Source organism: Asparagus officinalis, chromosome 4 (genome assembly GCF_001876935.1).
Source record: "Asparagus officinalis chromosome 4, Aspof.V1, whole genome shotgun sequence".
NCBI classification, from domain to species: Eukaryota; Viridiplantae; Streptophyta; class Magnoliopsida; order Asparagales; family Asparagaceae; genus Asparagus; species Asparagus officinalis.
In genome coordinates, this window is record NC_033797.1 from 19,233,446 (window position 1) to 19,240,066 (window position 6,621).

Consider the following 6,621-nt stretch of genomic DNA (forward strand, 5'->3'; position numbering starts at 1 on the left):
TTGTTGGCTACTTCCACCTCTTTTTTTTGTTAGTGGAATATGACTTGCTTTGAGAATTCTTGTTGATTGCGGTGTACAAGTCCAAGTAGGAAAATTGAAGGGAAAAAAAAAAGGGAGGAAAAAAGAAAAGAAGACTTGAATCAATTTAGGGTAATCTCTCCTCCCCTTGTCCTTTCAAGCTATTAGCTATGAGGAATAAAAATTTAACCAAGACAAGTTGAAACCCACTTAAATTTCAATTTGAGTACGATATCTGGTCTCTTTCAAGCCTGGTTGGAAAATTTATTTTGTGCTTGGCCACAAAGCGTGCATCCAAGCAAAAGGGTTAGGGGGGAACACAAAATAAATATCAAATTCAGAACATGAACCTTATCAAAATACTTTCTACGCGGTTCTTGAAGAGCTAGGAATTGGAGAGCAGAGATTTTGGTTGTCATCGAAAAAGTAGATAGGCGATTGAGAATTACCCCCATCCAGAAGAATGAAGTCAGAGCATTTTACGCGAGTAGTGCTTTCTGGTGGAATTTGTATTTGTGACTTCGGGTAATCTTGAAAATAAACAAATGCACATTAGAACAATAAGCGTTAAAAGTGTTCTGAACGCATAAAATGTTTTAGGACTGAGATATGTTAGTTAGAGTACTAGATTTTCTTTGGGAGGATCTTAAAACTTTTTAGTAGATTCTTAGATTGCTTGCTAAATAACTATTAACAAATATAACTGTTATTTAAAAAAAAGCATTATTATTATTAATTAATAATTTTCTAAACTATAATTTAAGATTCAATTTATTTTGCTGCTGTTTTTTTTATATTTAAATATGTAAATACTAAATATAATTAAAGAAATTATTATTTATATTTAATATTTCCTAGTTGGTATATATTTTATTTAACATTTAATAAATTATTATATTCCTATTTTTATGGTAAATAATTAATATATTTAATTCAAATATATTAGGCTATCATATGCATAATATTAAATATTAAGGATTTAAATGATTAAATAATATCAAATTCAATAAATAATATTAGTTAAAAACTATAAAATTAGCATGTTTTTTATCATAATTAATATATTTAAATGTTATTTATCATAAAAAAACTTTCATGTGAAAATTTCCGCATTAGCATGATTGATGATAGTAAGATGAAAATTTTGGAAACTTCATGGTGTTTTTTGTATAAATATACAAATAGTGATATTTAAGTGCAACAAATAGGAAACTAAATGGTATTAAAGTGCAATTTACGCTAGATATTTCTAAGAACTTCTTATGATATATGTTCATTTAATATACAGTCTTTTGTCATAGGTTATTCAAAATTGGCGATGGCAAACTTATATTGAAATATATTGAAATTCTAATTATTTTTTTGATTGTGCTTATTACATAAAAAATTTATCATTTTATATTTATATTTTCTTATAATATACAATGCAATAGATATTTAATAGTAGGCTCTATACACGATATATATATTTTAGAAAGTTCTAGATATAAAGGAAAATAAAATAAAATAAAAAGGAAATTGTGTGTGAAATTACCAAATTATTTTAATGTCTTTAGTAGGGCTGAGCATGGTTCGGTCCAAACCGAAAAAACCGACCGAACCGATCCGAACCGACCCGAAAAAATCGGTTTTATGAGTAGGACGGTTCGGGTCGGTTTGAAAACTTTTCAACCCGAACCGACCCGAACCGACCGAATATAGTGCAATACTACCCATTCTGATCTCAAACACTACCTGATCCGTCCCCAAAGGGTCAAAGACTCAAACTCTAAACTCATTTTCTGGATCATTATGGGTTAAAAACAATATCATTATATCAGTGTTTAATGCTTCATAATCTGCTACTTTGGTGATATTTTTTTCTTTAACATAGTTTGTTGTTTGATAAGAAGTTTGATAAGTTAGAACCGAACAAACCGAACCGCACCGCACCGACTTGCAACAGTTCGGTTCGGTTTTGAATTATAGGCGGTTCGGTTCGGTTATTCAAATTTTGGTAAAAACCGAACCGAACCGACCGTTGCACACCCCTAGTCTTTAGTGAGATGAAAGGTAATTTTCGCATGTCCTTCACATTTTTCCTGTCCTCCCTAAGCCTTTCATATAATAGCATACATATAGTAACTTTTTTTCCCTTTATTAGGAAAAGGATAGGGACTATGAATCCCTGGCCAAGTAACATAAAAAATAATGTTAGGTTCCGTTTGGTTGGTTTATTTTGAAGGGAAAAGCTGTCATAGATGTCCTATCTGTGGCAGCTTCCAGGCAAAATTGTCTCTTTTAGAGGCGATTTTTACTTTTCCCCTCAAAAACGGGCAACCAAACGGGCCCTTAGTGAATCCCTAGCCACGTAACATAAAAAATAATGTTAGTTCTGTTGGATAGGGAATTCCTAATCTATTTTGGTAACATGAGGTTATTAGGATTCCTAGTCTATTTTGGTAACATGAGGTTATTAGGATTCCTAATCTATTTTGGTAATAGGTTATTAGGATTCCTAATTTGATTTGGTTTTGGTTTAGAATTCCTAGTATGTTTATGATTTTAGGATTTCTATATATATGGAACAATTGGAAGAGAGAATTTGGTGGAGAAGAAAAATTAGGGATATTTGGAGCACAGAATAGAGGTATTTTCTGAGCTATTTGTTTAGGGTTTTGTTTGGAGAGATTAAGAGCTTGTTGGTGAGATTAGTTTGTTCCTTTGAGTGATTTGTAATCTCAGTTTGTACTCTTTCTCTATTAGTGAAAACCCTATCCCCTTCTTGCCCCGTAGACGTAGGCAATTGGCGAACCACGTAAAACTATTGTATTTGGATTTGTGCCGTTGTTTTGATTTGTTTGGCCTTTATCTCGACGTTTGTTTGATTTGGTTCACGAAGCACGCCCGTTTGGTTGTCACGCTTCCGCGACGCGCACAACAATTGATATCAGAGCTCGGGCTACCCTTGGGCTATTGGAGGAGTAGATCAATTTGGAAGTTTGACTTGGGCTTCGTTTGGTGAGAAAGGTGGGATCTTTTTGGTAAAGACTCTATCTTTTTTAGTTTGGATCTATTCTTCGTTTATTCCGCATTGGTTTGTTGGTGCTTGGGATATTTGGAGGAGTAGATCGCTTTGGAGGCTCTTCGAGGGCTTCGTTTGGAGATAAAGGTGAGATTTTTCCTATTTGTGGATCTCGTTGCCGTCTTGCGGGGTGAGATCGTTTGGAGACTCTTGTTAGGGTTTCATTTGGAGGTAAAAGTCTCTCCTTTATCAATTTGGATCTATTCTTCATTTGTTGGTGCTTTGAGATAGTTGGCCGAGATAGAAGGATTTGAGGCTGGGTTATTTGTTTATTGATACGGTGCATTGGATTATTAAGAAGTGTCATTGACCTGCATATTAAAGTCCTTTTGAGCACGTTGGTATGAGCAAGGGGACCGAGTTGGAGTTTGGCACTTCTATCCATCATTCGAGGGGTTTTCTGAGGGGTGTTTATTCAGGCATTCGGGAGCCTTCCAAGGAAGCATTATTGGGAGGTAATAGGTATGTGGTTTCCGGGGATTATACTAGGCATTCGTGGGTTGCAACCAAATCCCGTTGGTTTTGAAGTCCTAGTAGTCAACAACAGTTGAAGAAGTGTATTGGGAGTAAGGTGAAGGTACTTCATTCTGGTTATAGAAGGAGGTACAAGAGGGACCTACTGTATTTGTGCCGAGCTCATGGCAGTTTGAGACACTTCATTGGTGTGGAAACTTTGAGGCGACAAGGCGAGATGGCAGATTTGGGTAGTTGTTCCTTTTTTGAGGAGGATCGGCGTTTGATGTCGAGCATTAGCATTGGTGTGCAGGCTACGACATGTTTGAGCCGTCTCATGTATAGGTTGCCGACTGCTGCATGTATAGATATGGGATCTGGTGGAGCTGTTTCAGATTTTGGGTTGCGTCGGATGTTTGGCTACACAGCACTCGGTCACATCGTGGATGTGAGATTTGATCCGATAGCACATTTGGGATTCAGAGGCGTGTTTGATTATCAGGTATTGGCTTCTGACTTTGTTCTGAGCAGGTATGTCACGTTTGACTCTCGGCAGGTGGAGAGTGGTGATCAGATCTTTGGGATATCGCAGCGGGTGGAGAGTGATGCTACTCCACGTTGGGTGGAAACTCCAGATCATACTGCATCATTTGGGATTCCAACTGATGTGACACAGATTGGGAATCGTGTTGATTTGGATGCAGATGATAGGTTGATTGATTCGAGTACAGCTAATGGATGTAGTCTGGATATGGCCATTTAGTTCATCTCAGGTGGAGATGTTTGGATTAGTTCAGTTTGAAGTCATTGGAGGTGCTATCAGCTGCAGACTTGATCGTGATATTGGAAAAGGGTTGCGAACTCTTCTAGTGGATTGATGCATTTGGAGGCCATTTGGGTGAACTACGTGAATGCTTGATTCCTTGGGCAAGAGGATACGTAGGCAGTCAGTTTTGATGCAGCCGATTTGGTGAGTAGATATCGACATTTGGGTGAGTGTTCGCACTCCCGTTTGGGTCTCGACTTGTGTGGATGGAGTCCGTTGTCATGAGTCCGTTGCTGTGGCGTACTGGACGCAACAAGTGAGGCATTTTGGTTTGGTCGGTGTCGGCTCAGTTTTGGAAAAACTTCGCCGAGGTGGAGAATTATTGGATAGGGAATTCCTAATCTATTTTGGTAACATGAGGTTATTAGGATTCCTAGTCTATTTTGGTAACATGAGGTTATTAGGATTCCTAATCTATTTTGGTAATAGGTTATTAGGATTCCTAATTTGATTTGGTTTTGGTTTAGAATTCCTAGTATGTTTATGATTTTAGAATTTCTATATATATGGAACAATTGGAAGAGAGAATTTGGTGGAGAAGAAAAATTGGGGATATTTGGAGCACAGAAAAGAGGTATTTTCTGAGCTATTTGTTTAGGGTTTTGTTTGGAGAGATTAAGAGCTTGTTGGTGAGATTAGTTTGTTCCTTCGAGTGATTTATAATCTCAGTTTGTACTCTTTCTCTATTAGTGAAAACCCTATCCCCTTCTTGCCCCGTGGACGTAGGCAATTGCCGAACCACGTAAAACTATTGTATTTGGATTTGTGCCGTTGTTTTGATTTGTTTGGCCTTTATCTCGACGTTTGTTTGATTTGGTTCACGAAGCATGCCCGTTTGGTTGTCACGTTTCCGCGACGCGCACAACAAGTTCTACATCAACAAACTGCAGAGCCAACGCTGAAAGCGCACTCGTAGAGTATATATTTTACATATTAGAAAGTTTATCCCTATACATCCCATATTTACAACAAAAGGTTGTAACGAGAGTTTTATAAGTTTCAAAAGACAGTAACATAGAAATAGTAACTTGTTATTAAGATATTTGTCCTTTATTTTGTAATAATTCCATACAAGTGAGTTCTTAAATCCTTTGAAGTACTCTTAAGCCTGTCAAATCCAAAGAAATCCTGCCCGTCGCTTTAAAAGCACACTGTTAATTAGCTTATGTTTTTATAAAGGAGGTTGTTTGGAGCTTTTCCATAAAACTATGGAAATGAATTCCCTAACAAGAAATCAAATTTAAAATTTTTTAGGACATCTAAGGAGTCAAAAACTTGTGTTTGATATGGAATGATAAAGTCAAGAATATGAAAACATATCCAAAACTCAACTTTGTTTCATTTCCAAATAAGAGTTATGAGAGAAAATGATGAGTTCTCAGCGGGTTGTCAGCTTTCTACTCCATTTCCTAACAAAAAGATAGGAAATGAGCTATCAAAAAAGTCATTGTTTAGAGGTTTTTTAAAAAACATTTTCTTGAAAAAAACTGAAACAAACCCAACTTTTGAAATCTTAAAATGACAAAAAATCCTACTTTTTGTTCTAAATCCTAATAAAAACACATTGTTTCCAATAATTTAGGGTGAACCAAACCGCCCAAATATATACATTTTTAGGGGGAAACATAAGCTGAGAGACTTTTTATTATCCGACGACCAATGTGATAGAATTCTTCTGCCTGAAAACACCATCATAAAATTAAAGGGCGATGCTATAGATTTAAAGTTAATTTCTTAAAATTTTCTTGAACATGTGGAGCGCTACATGTGATCTTCATGAACTTTGTTTATTTCACAAAATTATTTTAAATTCTGAAATGTCTCACAAAACCTCCCTTAAATTTCATATTTCTCTCACTGATTGCCTAAATGTAATTTCTCAAACAACTAAATTTTAATTAAGAGAAGAAACCATAAAAGTGTGGGGAGGCTATACGTTGCATGTAAATAACAAATAACAAAATTTTAAATTTTTTTTGAAGAATAATCTAGTTATTTGTAAATTATATATAAGAAATGTACAATTATTAAAGCTTTAAATGATATATAACTAAAATCTAATTGAGGAAGACTATTTGAAATTAACCGAAAATTTTAAAAGACTAAAGAATTGAGTGAAAATAGTTTCTAGATCCCAAAATCCAACTTTCAATTTGCCCCAGCCTCCCATATTTTTTTAAATGTGTTGCAGCTCCTTATTTTTGAAAAAATTGTGTCCAGGCCCCTCCATCATGATTTTAGCTCATGCCAGCGGATGATT